Source organism: Rhinopithecus bieti, unplaced genomic scaffold, assembly GCF_001698545.2.
Source record: "Rhinopithecus bieti isolate Rb0 unplaced genomic scaffold, ASM169854v2 scaffold_36004, whole genome shotgun sequence".
Taxonomy (NCBI): Eukaryota; Metazoa; Chordata; class Mammalia; order Primates; family Cercopithecidae; genus Rhinopithecus; species Rhinopithecus bieti.
The window spans coordinates 128,618-146,398 of NW_016815976.1; the positions used below are offsets into that span (position 1 = coordinate 128,618).

At 37.0% G+C, this 17,781-nt stretch overlaps 1 long non-coding RNA gene across 2 annotated transcripts in view; it reads right to left on the bottom strand.

Moving 5' to 3' along the window:
- Positions 1-1,330: 1,330 nt before the first annotated feature.
- LOC108516641 (uncharacterized) overlaps positions 1,331-17,781 on the bottom strand; it is a 21,688-nt gene continuing 5,237 nt past the window's right edge. The window contains exon 3 of one of the 2 annotated variants that reach the window (XR_001881889.1): positions 1,331-1,434. This is a non-coding gene — a long non-coding RNA (uncharacterized LOC108516641). Of the gene's footprint in view, positions 1,435-9,901; positions 10,280-17,781 lie in introns of those variants that run through there. The other variant, XR_001881888.1, reaches the window with a different exon arrangement.

The following is a 17,781-nucleotide window of genomic DNA, read 5'->3' on the forward strand; positions in this document are numbered from 1 at the left end:
AAAAAAAAAAAAAAAAAATACCAAATTGTGGTGAAATGTTTTCAGTCACCTGCTTAGGGGCATCCTTTGAAAACAGAATCATCTTTTCAATTTGACCCATTTGCTTTAAGGTAATAAGAATGTGAAAATTAATAAGTAATGATGATAGATCAGATTATGTCCGCAAATCCTCAAATTCATGGAACTCTTTGGAGACAGAAACTTCAGTAGTGCCCACTACATAGTAGATAACGAATGTTTACTGACTTGAAAGGATGGCGTGTAATGATTTGTACATTGTAAATCACTGGAGCAGACTTGTGATTGCTAGGGTAGATATTAAAAAAGGAATTTAGTGGCCCAACAGTGTATTTTTGATGAAGGTATTTTAGTGACTCACTGAAATAAAATAGGGGTCTTTCATAGGTTGCACTTAGTAGAGTGATATGTACTATAGACATTTACAGTCTTTGAAATATAAGAATTACTTATATGGACTCCTTATTAATGTCTTTAATGGTATATTTACCTGATATTCTTTAATCCTCAAAATTTATTGTTTTATTTATGTTCTATCAGTTTAATTTTAGATTTTTTCTATTCCTTTAGGTTTTTTCTATTTCGAGAAACTACTTCAAAAATGTCAAGTCAACTTGGAGACACATCTGTTTTAGTTTCTTATTTCTAAAAAAAAAAGAACGAATCAGTAGCATTCTGTATATGCTGGCATGTTTTTGGCCTCTTTAACCTTTTTTATACTTTCAAAGGTTTACTTTTCTATTTTTGTTCATATTCAAGATTTTTTTGGCCAATTTATCTAAGACAATTTTCATTTCATTCTAAACGTTTGTTGAGTATTCGGTGCTGTGGCTTGCCAAGAGGCTCAACCTTGGAGACTTTGAAGTTACACAGCCAGAGAGACATGAATCATTCTTTTTTGCCTAGTAATCTCTCATTAGTTGGCAGGTAAACTCCACTGAAAACAGATGTTCTGGCATGTAGTTAAAGTTGTTAGTGAGGCAATGACTGAGAAGAGATGGCACCGATGGGATTCTATCCTATCCTCTCCCTTTATGTGGGGTTCCACCACCAAGACAGCTTCCATTCCAACAGGGGTCTTCAAGTCTGTAGAAAGCCAGGGCCAACTCACATATCTGTTAAGGACTTCACAGTGTGTATTAGTTCCCTATGACCTCTGTCATAAATTAACACAAATTTGGTAGCCTGAACAGGTATTTATTCCATCATGCTTCTGGAGATCACAAGTCGGAAATGTTTTCACTAGACCAAACCAAGTGTTGGCAGTACTGTACGCTAGAGGAAGATTAATGTACTTGCCTTTTCCAGCTTCTAGAGCTGCATTTCTTGCATCCTGGCCCCATCTTTTATCTTCAAAACCAGCAGCATAGAATCCTACTCCAGTGGTCACATTGCCTTCTTTGTACTGCTTCCCTTCTGTAAGAACACTTGTGATTACATTTAAGGTCCTCCAGGATAATCCAGGATAACTTCCCCTTCTCAAAGTCCTTAACTAAATCACATCTGAAAAGTCTAGTTTTTACATGAGATAACATTCAGTTTTAAGAGATAAGGATCTGAATATCTTGAGATAACATTCACAGTTTTGAGATAAGGATCTGAATATCTTGAGAGGCGTTATTCAACCTATCACAGTATGTTACCATCCATTTTTTAACTTGTTTTACTAAACATATTTAATGTGTTTTTAAAACGTCTATACCTTTGAACCTCAATAATTGAGCTTTCTGTAATCCTTATTTATTTTGGTATTCATTCATTTACTCTTTTCACTAAGACTTGAGTGGCTACATTGTGCCAAACAGTCAGCTGACTCAGATAAAACAAAGAGTTTTAAAATATTAGGCAGTGGCCGGACGTGGTGGCTCACATCTGTAATCCTAGCACTTTGGGAGGCCGAGGCCAGCGGATCACAAGGTCAGGAGATGGAGACCAACCTGGCTAACACAGTGAAACCCCATCTCTACTGAAAATACAAAAAGTTAGCCAGGCGTGGTGGCAGGTGCCTGTAGTCCCAGCACTTTGGGAGGCCGAGGCGGGTGGATCATGAGGTCAGGAGTTCAAGACCCGCCTGGCCGAGATGGTGAAACTCCATCTCTACTAAAAATACAAAAAAATTAGACGGGCATTGTGGCACGCACCTGTAATCCCAGCTACTCTGGAGGCTGAGGCAGAGAATTGCTTAAACCTGGAGGGGTGGAGGTTGCAGTGAGCTGAGATTGTGCCACTGCACTCCAGCCTGGGCGACAGAGACTCCATCTCAAAAAATAAATGAAAACAAAATAAAAGTAAAATAAAAAATAAATTAAATTAAAATATTAGGCAGAAAATTAAAGAACTAAGTATGACTAGTTTATTAAGGGCTCCATAGAAAAAGTAAACGACAAGCAAGGATAGAAGGATTAGGTAAGCAGAGAAATGGAATCAAATGGAAATACTAACAAATCAAAAACACTAACAAATAATGCCACTGATAAGTTCATCAGTAGACTGGACACAGCTAAAGAATTAGTGGACTTGAAGATAGATCAATAGAAACTTTCCTAACATAGAAACAAAACTGTCAAACAAAATTGATGCTTAACCAATCAGAAACCTCCGACTTTTTTTTTTTAACAGTGCGAAACAAACTATCTTTAATATAATAGGTAAAGACATGAAGAGAGATTATTCAAGAAGATATACAAATGGAAATAAGCACATGAAAATATATTGCACAATCATTAGCGATCAGGTAGCAGAAATTGAAATGATAGTCAATATATACCTAATCAGTAATGGCGTATTTTTACAGTCCATTGGCACCAATATCTTACGCTTTCTTCTGCAGGGATGCATGTTATTTTCTTATGCCTTTTTCCTTCACATAATTCAAGTAGTAAGCCTAAATAAAGTACTTGTATGAATGAATTAATCAGTAAAAATATACGTAAAAAAAAGTAAGTAACCTATAGTAAAATTAGTAAGTATAGTAAAAAATATAGTAAATATTAGTATAAAATAGTAGTAATATAGTAAGAATAGAAGTAAAATAAATAGGAAAAAAATAGTAATTCTTAATTTTCAAAAAGTAGAGTAACAGCTCTGTTCAATACATTAAAATACATAGCAAAGTGAATAAAGATAAGTTTCCCCTAGTCTGTGTTGCTGCAAGAAAGTAAAACTTTTTCTACTTTCCTCTCTTTTTTTTCTTTTTTAATTATTATACTTTAAGTTCTAGGGTACATGTGCATAACGTGCAGGTTTGTTACATATGTATACTTGTGCCATGTTGGTGTGCTGCACCCATCAACTCGTCAGCACCCATCAATTCGTCATTTATATCAGGTATACCTCCCAATGCAATCCCTCCCCCCTCACCCCTCCCCATGATAGGCCCCGATGTGTGATGTTCCCCTTCCCGAGTCCAAGCGATCTCATTGTTCAGTTCCCACCTATGAGTGAGAACATGCGGTGTTTGGTTTGGTTTTCTGTTCTTGTGATAGTTTGCTAAGAATAATGGTTTCCAGCTAGACTTGACCAATCAGAAATCACCAACTAACCTCTAAGGACTTCCAATTTTAAAACCAGTCAAATTCTTTTTTAATCTTTCTTCTGGAAACAAAAGTTTCCCCTTGAGGCCCCTCAGTGGAGCCCTGAAGTACTTGTGCCTTGCACTGCCCAACTCATGAATTGCTGAATGCACAAATAAACTCTTTAAAATTTTAATGTGCCTAAGTTTATCTTTTAACAGAAATAAAAATGGCCAAGAACTTTCCAAAATTAATGACAGACATCACACCACAGATTTAGGAAGTTCAGAAAACACCAAGTAAAATATATACAAACAAAACCCATCCCTGGGTATGTCATATTTAAACTGCAGAAAATCAAGGACAAAGAAAATCTTTAAAGAAGCCAGACTGGTGTGGGGCATGTGGGGACACCTTACCTTTAGACAGACAAAAATAGGAGTTACAGTATACTTCTTGCCAGAAACCATATAAGAAAAAAAGAAAAAGTGAAATAAGCACAAACTCCTGCCAATGTGGAATTGTATGCACATCAAAATTATTAGAATTGAAAGAGAAATAAGAATGTTGCCAAAACAAAACAAACAAAACAAACAAAAAAAGCATGGAAAGCATCGCCAAGAGAAGTTCCCTTTAAGAAATGTTTTTAAAACTTTAGGCAGAAGGAAAATAACATTGGTGAGAAGCTTAGATCTACATTAAGAAAGTATCAGAGAAGAAATAAATGGAGGCATGATGGTCAGTTTTACGCATCCACTTAGCTAGCTACAGTTCAGTTATTTAATCAAATGCTGATCTTGAGGTAAATGGCCATCAATCAACAAGTGGATAAAGAAACTGTGAGATATATATGATGGAATACTGGTCATCCATAAAAAGGAATGAATTAACAGCATTTGCAATGACCTGGATGAGACTGGAGACTATTATTCTAAGTGAAGTAACTCAGGATGGAAAACCGAACATTGCATGTTCTCACTGATATGTGGGAGCTAAGCGATGAGGACACAAAGGCATAAGAACGATACAATGGACTTTGGGGATTTGGGGGGTAAAGTGAGAGGGGGGCAAGGGATAAAAGATAACATATATGGTGCAGTGTATGCTGCTTGGGTGATGGGTGTACCAGGATCTCACAAATCGCCACTAAAGAACGTACTCATGTAACCAAATATCCCTGTACCCCAAGAACTTATGGAAAAATAAAAAATAAGGTACTGCTGTGAAGGTGTTTTGCAGAAGTGATCAAAGTTTATAATCAGTTGACTTTAAGTAAGGGAGGTTATACCAGATAATTCAAATGGGCTTAATCCAATCAGTTAAAAATTCTTAAGAGTAGAGTCAAGCTTTTCCTAAAATAGAAATTCTACCTGTGGACAGCAGTTGCAGCTTCAAATTTAGCAGCCAAAGTTCCAGCCTGCCCTTTCCGACAGCTTGTCCTACAGATTTGGGGATTGTCTAGCCAGCTTTTTTTGCATAAGCCAATTCCTTACAAAAAAGTTCTGTATCTTCTACTGTTGTTTTTTCTGGTTGAATCTTGACTCATACAGAGTTAGAATAATTTTTTAAACTGTTCTTATTTAATTAACCCAAAAAATGGTTGACTATTAAAAATACAGTCACGATGTATTGAATGAAATAAATGACAACAATATTGTCACAAGGGATCATAGGGTAGAATTGGAAATAGTCCATCATAAATTACTTGCACTACCTGTGATGTGCTATAGGCTTATTTGAAAATAAATGTATATTACTTTAAGATGTATACTATAAACTCAAGGACAGCCACTAAATTTTTTTAAAGTATAATTGTCACACTAAAAAAGAGATAAAATGGGATCATATGAAATGCTCAATCAAAGAGGAAAGAAAGAACTCACAAATAAATGATTAAATAAATGGGAGCATATCATGCTGTACATAATAAATATATACAACTAAATAAATCCTTAGACTTTTTAATTTTAAAAAGGCTCAAATTGATACAGATATATAGCTCTCAAGGAGGTAGAGTATAACGTCCCATAAGTGTGGGCTCACAGTGACTTCATTGCAAAGAGTAATGCGGAAAGTGGGGAAAATAACTTTACAGTGGAGAAATCTTTCAATAATCTGTGACATCCAACATGATGTCTTGTTAGTCCTCATCAAGCCTAGCATCAGCAGGAATAAGCCACGTTACCATCAATGTGATGTGATGAGAATGGCACTTTGCCACTTTGGTATTCTTCCCCAAAACTCATAACCTTAATTTAATCATAAGAAAAACAACAACAAAATCTCAATTGTGAGACTTTCTAAAATTACCTGAACAGTACTCCTCAAAACTGTCAAGGTCATCAAAAACAAGGAAAGTCTGAAAATGTGCCATAGTATGAGACGCATAAGGAGACATGACAATTAAATGTAATGTGGAATCCTGTGAACTTCTAGAACAGAAATAGGATATTAGGTAAAAGCAAAGGGGATCTGAATAAATTGTGGGCTTCAGTATAAAATATACTAATTATATGTGTGCACATATATGTACTTATACATAGAATTTTAATTTGAATATTTAATTGCAAGTAAAATTGAGCATATTTTCATGTATTTTTTTTATAAGGACAGAATTTTTTGCAAATTGGTTATTTATCAGAAGGAAGGAAAGAAAGAAAAAAGGAAAGAAAAGGAAAAAATGAAGGAAGGACATGCTGAAACAGGAAGTGGATTTCCCATTTTAACAATTTTAATTCATTTTACTTATATTAGTCCAAACTTTTATAATTCTATTATAGTCTAGTTTTTAAAACTTTTAAACTTTTATTATTAATCTTTATAGTTTTAATTTACATTAATTTTCAGTCACTTCTTTTTTTAAATTACCATTTCTACAGTATTCCCTTCTTTTATACAAATTTGTTTTGTTTATAACAAGTATTGACTGGTTTATGAAGTATGTTCTAACTACAGTGAGAAAGCCAGCATCACGAATATGAAAGCTGGGAAAATTACTTTCCTGCTTGTATTATTAGCTATTGCTGCATAAAAATCACCCCAAAATGTAGTGGCTGAAAACAATAGTCATTTATTGTATCTCCATGATATCAGTGAGTCAGGAATTCATACTGGGACCACAGAGCAGCTTGTCTGTACTTCATTATGTCTGGACCTCAGCTGGAAGGCTTAAAATCTTGTGCCTAGAATCATCCAAAGGCTGCTCGCTGAAGGCTTGTTGAAATCATTTGAGTCCAGCTGTCAGCTGAGGTCCGAGCTGGGGCTATGGGCCAGAACACACACATATGGCCTCACCACGTGGTCTGGGCTTCCACACAGCCTGGTGGCTGTGTTCTAAAAGTAAGCAAGTTAAGAGAAAAAAGAGGAATCCATACTGCCTAATTACAACCTGGACTTGAAAGTCACGCAGCATCACTTCTACCACGTCCTATTGGTCAAGGCAGTTCCAAATGTGTATTCAGTTTTAATGAGGAGACAACATTGTCAATGTCATATTATTTGACAAGCATATGGGATGGGATATATATTGGTGAAGCCATATTTACAAAATACAATTTGCCAGATTACCAGATACATCTGAAACAATCCTTTATGTTTCTTATAAATAAACTTTGTGGCTTCCAAGTTTGGCTATAAAAACAGACAGATAGGTAAACAGACTTCACCTGGTTAACTCAGAATAATTTAGTACAGTACATTTCTCTGTCCCAATTGGTTGATCAATGGTTGCTTGTCCCATATATTGTCAACTACTCCCATATTCTACAAATATTTTAGAGTCCATGTTCCAGTCACTGCACTAGGGTCTGGAGAAATATTGGTAACATTACAGAATCCCTCCCCTTAATGAGCTACAGGTTTATGTGTAACATAGAAAGTAAGCAGGAAATTATAATTCAATGTGTTTTGTATGTTAACGATGGTAAGTATTGGAAGCACTTGGAATAGACATATTACCTAGGCCTGGGAATTGGGAACAACTTCCCAGGAGAAGTGCCAAATGACTTAGAATAAATAAGTAGGAGTTATCCAGGAAATTGGTATCCATGGTGGAGGAAGGGAATGGGTAAAAGTATTCAAAACAGGGAAAACTAGGTTCACACTTCTCGGAGCAAGAGAAAATGTGGCATAGTCATCGATCAGACCTTGTAATCCCAAGGTGCTGTGCCCAGGGCCTCAAATGTACTATGCAAAGCAGCTGAGATTACAGGTCCAGCTCAGAGACCCCTTCAGGCCTACTGTACCCTCCATGACGGAGTGACTTTTGTCAGGTTTTGTCCACTTATATATCCCCAGTGCCTAGTATACCTAGCACATGGGGATGCAATAAGTATTTGTGGCTTCATACTTGGATTCCTGTCTCTGAATATTGACTTTGGATGAAAATGCTACTGGACAGTCTTGCTATTCGTTGTTTTCCATCCTAGATGCAGCCTTTTGGCTCAGCTCCATAAATTGTGGCCTGAAGAAAAGACCTGCCATCATAGGTTTCCCAGCTCCAACCCAGGCCAGCCACTAAAGTTACTGCTCCTCCTAAAGTTCTGTCAAGCACTTAAAGAGCGAACAGGGCATTTGAAAAGTCATGGTCCCCAACATCTTCAACTAAGATCTGACAGAAGCCATGGCAGTAGACCTGGAGTTGATTATATCTAGGGAATGATATGGCTCACACTAATAACTTTGCCCTACCTTGCTAAAGACACAAGTGGTGCTAACTGTCCTGATATACATGCCTGCAAGAAGATATAACTAAAGGGCTTTAGCCATATGCAGAGCTTATTGCACCAGCCTCAATCTAAAATTATATATAGTAGATTATTTCAGCCTTGAAAAAGGTAACCCTGCCATTTGTGACAATATGAATGAATCCAGAAGACATTAAGTGAAACAAGTCAGATACTGCAAGATAAATACTGCACGAATTTACTTGGCTGTAGACTCTTTAAAAATTCAACTCATAGAAACAGAATAGAAGGGTCCTAGGGGTGAGGGGAGTAAAGAATGAGGAGATGTTGGTTAAACGGTGTAAATATATAGTCACAAAATGAATAAGTTCTGGAGACCTAATGTACAGCTTTATTACTATACTTAATATTGTACACTTGAAGTTTGCTGAAAGTATATCTTTTTTTTTTTTCTTAAATGGAGTCTCGCTCTGTCACCCAGGCTGGAGTGCAGTGGCATGATCTTGGCTCACTGCAACCTCTGCCTCCTGGGTTCAGAGTGATTCTCCTGCCTCAGCCTCCCAAGTAGCTGGGATTACCGGGGTGCACCACCATGCCCAGCTATTTTTTTTAAGTAGAGATGGGGTTTTGCCATGTCGGCCAGGCTTGTCTAGAACTCCTGACCTCAGGTGATCTGCCCATTTCGGCTTCCCAAAGTACAGAGATTACAGGCATGAGCCACCTTGCCAGGCAGATCTTATGTATTCTTATCACAAAAAGATAACAATGTAAGTGATAAATACATTAATTCACTTGAATGCAGTCATCATTCATTTCACAATGTGTATGTATTTCAAAATATCATTCTGTGTATCTTGACTATAATTTTTATTTGGTTATCTCAAAAAAGATGAAAAATATTTTTAAAATACTCATCTATAGTGTGGTTCATCTATCCCATCTCCTTTGTCAGTAGTAGTATAGAAAATATTCTGCAAACCCCAATTACTACCGCCCAGCTCACGTTTCCTGCTTCTTTCATCCAACAGTAGAGAATTTCCAACTGCAGAATTTACTGGCCAGCTTACACTAATGATTCAATAAGATCATAGAAACAAGGATCTCCAACACAGAGGCAATCCCAGTGGTGTCTAATATGTGTTTGCAACGTATCTAGTTTTCCACACATTGCTATTTTAGATCATTTTCTCCTTAACCAAATGGAAGAAATTAATGAAAGAAGGTAAATGTGGGTTGGAAACCCTATCTCTTTCAACCTCAAAGAGGTTTTCATAGGATCTTTCGTCCTCTTCAGACAATACTATCTTCCATTCTTTCTTCCTGCCAAAATGACTTGGAGATCTGTCTAGATTTTGATGACTTCAGTCTATTAGAACAGGTAAGGGAAATAATGTTAAGAAAACATTTATGTTTGGAGTATGGTAAATCACACTGCGGAAGCTAAGACCCTGATGTTTACCTAGGTAATTACTTTGTGGCATCAAAGAAAACCAAGACCTTTTGTCCCGAAGTATGTTGAGTCTTTGCCTCTGTGTACCTGGGTATAGTAATGTTCTGTCCTACAAGTGGCTTTGATGGGTTCCTGTGTTAGCACTGTTCACACTCACTCTGAATGGCAGGCACACACTTATCATATGACTTACCATTATTCATTCTAATGATATGCTACTGTCTAAGGCAGTCCTTATTCCCTCCAAATGTGGAGATGTACAGTAGCTCAAATTCAGCCACAGAATTTTCCAAAATCTGCTAATTAGCTTCAGCCTTGGCCTTCAGAAGGCCAGTCAAATGCAAACTTCAGCATCACTTCTGAAATTCCTAAATTTGCAGCTTATCAATTTTCTTGCGAATGTTTGGTTGTCATCATAGCTACTCTGCCTAACAACATCTAATCACTTCTTGCTTGTATTCTTTATAGCCTTCATTATATCTGGATCAGTGATGATTTTCATTGCTGTTGTACATAAAGATGTTTTCTCCTTTTAAATCTTGAGTTGACATTCTGCTTTGAATTGTTCCTCACAAATATGAATTCTTTAAAAGGATTTTTTGAAATGCTTAAGCCTTAAATAAAACAAATAAAATTAAAGTTTTAAAGGTTATTTTGTTTTCATTTTAGTGTTAACTCACTAAAAAATTCACAAAGTTTAGAATTATATCTACTCTCTATTGTATTTCTATAAACATATGTCTAACTGCATATAGTATTCTTTCTAAAGGCATTGAGTTAAAATGCTCTTCATATTTTAATAACTGTCAATCTGTTTCCCTATTTAGCTATTTAAGAATTCTCACTGGCCGGTCACAGTGGCTCACACCTGTAATCCCAGCACTTTGGGAGGCTGAGACAGGCAGATCACGAGGTCAGGAGATAGAGACCACAGTGAAACCCTGTCTCTACTAAAAATAAAAAAAAAATTAGCTGGGCACGATGGCAGGCACCTGTAGTCCCAGCTACTCAGGAGGCTGAGGCAGGAGAATGGCGTGAAACTGGGAGGTGGAGCTTGCAGTGAGCCAAGATTGCGCCACTGCACTCCAGCCTGGGCAACAGAGTGAGACTCCATCTCAAAAAAAAAAAAAAAGAAATCTCACTTATTCTGTATAAAACAACTTTTAAATTCATCTTTAATTATTACTCATTTGTCTTCAAACATCTGATAACATTTGACATACAAAGCACCTGAAGATATTATGTTTTTCTGGGTCATATTTAATGTGCATACCTATATTTAAAATAAATATACTAAAAACTACTCCAAAAGCATGCCTTGCTCATGTCACTGACTTTTTGTGTTGACAAGGTATGGTGGAAATCTACCTTATTAAAAGCACATAAGCTGGGAACCAGAAATGAAGTAAACCTTAAGTTATTTGGTTTCCCAAGGGTTAAAATGGAAGCCTCAGAGGATATTTGAACCAAATGCTGTGGTCCAAATTGCCCAATGGTGCACTTAGGAGATGTAAGGGAAATCCTACCATTTCCTAGCACAGTCAGCAGGCCAGTGTAACAAGGGACACAGGATTGAAAACTGCAGCTTTGGGATTGGTTAGAGACCTTTCCCAAAGATTCTCTTCCTATTCTAGCTCTCAGGCAACCATGGCTTCAGGCTTTGACAAATACATAAAACTATTCATATGAAAGGTAATTCCTTTGTAGTAGTTATTTTACTGCACCTGCCACATTTGTAGATAGGCTTACTCCCCTCTCATGGTGGTTTACATAAAATGTATAAGCTGAAACTGCAGATGAAGAAAAACCCTTCCTCTACACTATCAGGTTCCAACTGTCAGTGTTTTATATGGTCACAGTACCAAAATTTGTCTACACTGTTGTTTAAATAATTCAGGAACTCATCTGGGCCTAAGAAAAATAATTGGCTCAGTGGAATTCTTCCTTAGCATTCACCCACACCCACTGCCCACTCCCTTCCTGCTGCAGAGAAGTGCCCTTCCAGACAACTGGGCTCACCACTTTCACCAAATCCCTTCCAGCCTCTTCCTCACAACCCTTATTATCCTGACAAGAACACTTAACATGAGATCTCAACAAAATTTTCAGTGTATAATCTGTATTGCTAACTATAGGCACAATGATGTATAACAGGTCTCTAGATCGTCTTGCATAACTGACACTTTAAGCCCCTTAACAGCAACTTCCCATTTCCCCTTCCCCCAACCCCTGGCAACCACCTACTCTGTGTCTCTCTGTGTTTGGTTATTTTGGGTAACTCTTGAATCCTGCAGTATTTGCCCTTCAGTGATTAGTCTAACGTAATATTCCTCGCAGTTCACCTGTATTGTCACAAAGCGCAGAATTCCCTTTTTTTGAGACTGGATAATGTTCCATTATATGCACAACCCTTTATCCTTGTTCATTTCCCCAAATCCCTGCCCCTCCTGTCATGTAAGAGGAGAGAAGAGAGCAGGGATATATGTTCTGAATATACTAGCCTACTCTTTGGACATGTTTGTATTTTATGGAGAAAGCCTGATTCCATAGAAGTTATAACAATAGCAAGTCTATCCTAGCTTTATGTTACTGAGAGAAAGGGTTGATAATGGAAGGATACTTTTTGAACAAGAGACCTTTCCTGCATCTTTCAGATCATCCCAAAGATCTGAATGTTAGCTTTTCAATTGTAGAGGGTCAGGTATGGCTTCTCCAACACTTCTCGGCCTTGCTAGGGGCCCCTTCTCCATGTTCTTATAGCATCCTGGCCATGTCTCAGAGTACTTGCTAAATCATACACATTTCTATTTGTATGTTGATTTTCCCCAGGTCCAAGTAACATGGCCAAGAGTCACAACCAATAGATGATAGAGATGGGATTTGAACCTGGGCCTTTCTGATATCAGAGCCTATGATCTCTTGATTTTTACATTGTAACTTATCTGAAAATATATATGAAAATTGTGTCAAATTATCTGGAATCATTACTTCTGGGATAACAAATTCTATTAATTATGTTAGTGTCCTTCTTTTAGGTGAATTAGTATTATTTGTTTGGTTTGCTTAGGTCCAATATTTCTTAAAATGTATGTAAACAGTAACTATTAATGTGCTTTTCATAGTTATATGTATTATATAGAGACGATACGGGTATATGAAGTTTGCAAAGTCATAAAAATTAAGAAGAAATGTATACCATATAAAAATGTCATCTACACAGTCTTTGCATGCAGTCAGTGCCCAATAAATATGGGAAAACTCCTATATGAGAAGCAACAATGTTATACTTGAAGGTATATCAAGCTCCACTGTTAACTTAGCTATCTCACTTTTCTTCTAGAGATATCTGCTCTTCTGTAGAATAAGGGCATTGGTCTTATTTGAAACTGATGTTCAGTAGTCTCCTGCTGGCCCTGGAACTACAAATCAAGCACACTTGTGTAGCCTTCCTGAGAAAAGAACATATTTCTTTGGAATAGCCCAATAGCAGAACTACAGAAAGATATTTTGCTTACTCAACATATCAGTTTATATAAAATAAGAAGATCCTCAGAAAACACTAAAACTTAATAAAGTATTTTAAATGCCTCAGTGAAAATAATATGTGAATGTAAAAACCCTGAAAGCAAAGCATAAACTTCCTTTGACATCTGTCCGCCCTAGAAAAAGATGATGGATTATTATGCATTTGCTTGTTTGGAATTCCATTTATATTCTATTCCGTGCTGCAAGATTTAGAACATCATGAAAACGTTGTAGCTGTTGGTTGGTGGGGGGGGTGGAGGTGGGCGGGGAGAAGAGGAGATAATAAAGTTAGTCCTTGAATTAAATGAAAAAACATGAAAGGAAGATGAAACAAATTTCAGGATACAATGAAAACAGATATCTTCCAAGGAAAAAAAAGTGTATCATGCAGGTAACTGCAAGCTTAATAGGTAGAGAGATAAATGTATAGATTCGCCACATTGCTGAAGCTTACAACTTAACAAATACCAGAGCCGCATTCTGTAGATTTAAATATATAATTACTTCAGAGTCCTACTAACTAAATTCAGACATATAATTGTTTAAGTGTCTATTGTAAGCAGTTTTGCAAACTCTCAAATATGTTCAGAAAAAAATTGCTACACTCAGCTGTGGCTAACAATCAAAAGACATTCAAAGCATTTCTCAAGTGATAATATTCAACTATGGTTTATTCTAATTTAGACCAGCATCCAGTGAAACCTACATCTTGCAATTTTCATTTATCAAAATCTATTTTATTAAAACATCAGTTTTCAATTGAGTTTTCTTAAGTATTCCCAGCTGGATGCATTATCGGTACTGAATTCGTTATTCGATGTAATAGTACCAGGTGGTCCTATAAGCTTAATGACAATTTGATTATAAATACAAAGAAAAATATTACAATGGGAATGTCTTTATTCTGGATTTTCCAACTTATCTCAATGTGCTACGTTTTAGCTAAAGCTGCGTCTATAGTCCTAACAGAGACCAGGCTGAAATAGCAGAGCTTGTCAGCATCAACTGGACACAACTGTGTTGGAATTTTACTTTTGCCCCGTTTTCCCAGGACGTATCCTAATCTAAGTGGAGAAGTTACAGAGATTATGCCCAGAGATGAGTGCTAACAAACAGACAGGGGCCGACTACTTTGAAAGAGTTTCAGACAGGTTGTTAGGACATGGAATAAAGTTTTTAAGATGATTGGGAAGGGAGAGAGGTTAGAAAAGGAACTAGAAAGATTATTTTGCAGCTGATATTTGGGAAAGGAGAGCTAATGGAATCAAATGTGACATATGCTTAATAAATTGCTGTCTTGCCAAAGTGACTGGGCACCCTAGGAGGTAATCCTCTTTGAATTAGACTAGAAAAACATTTGACCAGCTGTTATCACTTAAATAAATTTTGATTAAAAAATATGCAGGGAAAAACACTGTAGACCAGTGACCTTCCATTCTCCCCATATCATCTCTATTTTTTCTTTTTTGTTAGCAATGGCCCCCAACTGATATAAGGAGATGAAACCTCCTTTGTTCTCTTGGTACTTTTATGAGTTTAGGTATGCAAGTTTAGGGGAGGAGAGGCATTTGAGACCTACTCTGAAAAAAGCAGAAAAATAATTTTGAACTCTGGTTGAAGGATAAAAGAGATGCAGAAAAATAGACTATGAGTAAAAGCTTCTTAAAATTAACATAAATCATAAGGCATGGATTTAACAAGGGTCTTATAAAACAATATTTAGCTATCAGGAGCATGAAAGGATTTATTTTGCATCTAGGTTACATATGAAAATAAGCAATGGAGCATATGGGGTCTGAACACAATATTGAAATTTAAGGTCAATTAGACTTAATTGTAGGGAAATGCCATCGACTCTTTGGTCTAGAAGAAATTCATGAAGTCATTTAGTCCATTCCCTAGATTACAACTTGGACATATTCAAACTATTTTACAAGCAAACAATATTCCTTCACGCACTGCCTTATACAAGAACCCAATGCCTCTTTCAGCAATTTCCCTTAGCTGTCATAGTTCAGGGCAATGAGTACTGAGGATCTACATAACTGAGTGACGCTCTAGTGCCTACAGAGGTACCTACCATCTAAAATCGACGGAACTTGTCAGATTTAATGAATTAATCCTTTTTCCTAAGTAGTATTTTAGTAATTTAGCAATAAGATTAATAGAAAGTATTGCTGAAACTACAGCTAAATGTGTTTCCAACAAGGAATCTGCAGTTATATCAGGACTTTCAAAAGCCTTTTCTCTTTACCTGAACTCTAATTTCAAATCTGGTTTCACCTAGCATGTAGAAATATTTTATGGAAATATACTGGCCGAAAAGAAACTTGTCAGGATCATTGGCAGTTAACTGGAATACAGCCGCTGTCAATTAAAATGGAGCTGCCATGCTTTACTAAACCAAAACAGCTAAGAGGCTTACAAACAATTCAGCCCATCATTAAAACTCAGTGAATCTCAGGGTTGGAAGTGGCTTTAATAAATGAGAAGACAAGGCCAAGATGAGTGTCTGAAAGATATTTTAAACAAGATAATTCCATTTAGCCATCACAGTTAGTTCACTTTTTTAAGAGGCAGGATCTCACTCTGCTGCCCAGGCTGGAGTGTGGTAGCATGATCATAGCTCACTGCAACCGAGAACACCTGGGCTCACGGGATCCTCTCACCTCAGCCTCGCGAGTAGCTGGAATTACAGGCATGCGCCACCATGCCTAGCTAATTTTTCTTTTTTCTTTTTTCTCTTTTTAGTAGAGTATCAAAGGAAAGAAAGTAGTATCGTTCTTTAACTTCTCTGATGAAGTGACTAAAATGCAGGCCAGTTTTTAAAAGGAGAGAACATAAAGGAACTAGATAATCCATGAACTCGGGGTGCATCTGTTGAAAAGTGCAACATTTACCATAATACTGAAATAGCCTGTTTGTTGTTGTTTGTTTTGTTGAGACACGGTCTCACTCTGTCACCTAGGCTGGAGTGCAGTGGTGCCATCTCAGCTCACTGCAAGCTCTGCCTCCCAGGTTCAAGTGACTCTGGTGCCTCAGCCTCCTGAGTAGCTGGGATTCCAGGCAAGCACCACCATGCCTGGCTAATTTTTCTTTTTTTCTTTTTTCTTTTTTTTTTTTTTTTTTTTTAGTAGAGACGGGGTTTCGACATGTTGGCCAAGCTGTTCTCGAACTCCTGACCTCAAGTGATCCGCCCACCTCAGCCTCCCAAAGTGCTGGGATTACAGGCGTGAGCTACCAAGTCCAGCCTGTTTGTTGGTTTTAAAAAATGCTTATTTTTAAATGACAACCAGAGCCATAGGTGCGACATCAAAAACTATTTTACATAGCTCTGAAATCTCTCATTCATCAAAGATGAAAGAAATCACGTTTGCTTACAAATAGCATTCATAAAATAAATATGCTGTATTTAATGACCAACTGTAATAATTAGAATTTTTAAAATTATTTTGTTTATTCACACATTATTGGGAATCATCATCCCATAATCATCATATTGGAAATCATTCATATCATAAATGCTAATATGCATTTTTATGTATTTTCCTTCCTGTGGATTTGCGCAAACCACACACCACAGAATAAAGACCTTTGTTGCCTCTAAAAGCCTTTGCAGTAACAGTCCATTCAGATGATCCTATTAATTTTCTTATGAAAGCACTGGTAAAATACAAAGTGATTTTGGAATGTTCCAGAGTTCATCAGGTGAAAATAGAAAAAAAAAATTTAATTAGCCTGCTTTTTAAATGACTTCAAGCAGATAACCACTGGAATAATGCCACATATTTCTCCATCTGGGTTTAGATTCTAGCCTTGCACTCATCACCCTGGCCTGGCCCTTTCAGGGAGGAATCCTCCCAACTAAGCCCAAGGATAGAAATGACCCATACAGGCGTTTCCAATGGAATCAACAGAGCACAAATCAAAAAGAGAGGCTATCAGAAAACTCAGTACTATTTAATTCATTTAGAAAGTTCTTCTTAGTTTATAATAATATAACTTAATAAAAACTATTTTTTTATGCCAGAAAGTGGTCTCGTATGTTCTATTAGTCCATTTTCATACTGCTATAAATAACTACCTGAGTAATTTATGAAGAAAAGAGGTTTGACTCACAGTTCCACAAGCTTACAGGAAGCATGACCTGGGGGGCGGTCTCAGGAAACTTGCAGTCATGGCAAAAGGCAAAGGGGAAGCAAGGAACTTCCTCTCATAGTGGCAGGAGAGACAGAAGTAAAGAGCTACACACTTTTAAACCATCAGATCTCGTGAAGACTTACTATCACGAGAACAGCAAGGGGGAAGTCCGCCCCCAGGATTCACTCACCTCCCTCCCCTGACACGTGAAGATTACAATTCGAGATGAGATTTGGCCCACCTGAGGACACAGAGCCAAACCATATCATATATCCTAGACTAATTAATCATGGTGGATTTTGCTGATTCTAGTGCTGTTATCTTATCCTGAACTGCATATATTAGTTCGATCAATTTCTAATTGATTGTGCTCTTCTCTCCTGGAAAAAGCCCTATTTAGAAGCTGATAATTCTGTTTGCTTCCAGAGAATGGTTTCGGTGTTTTTTTTTT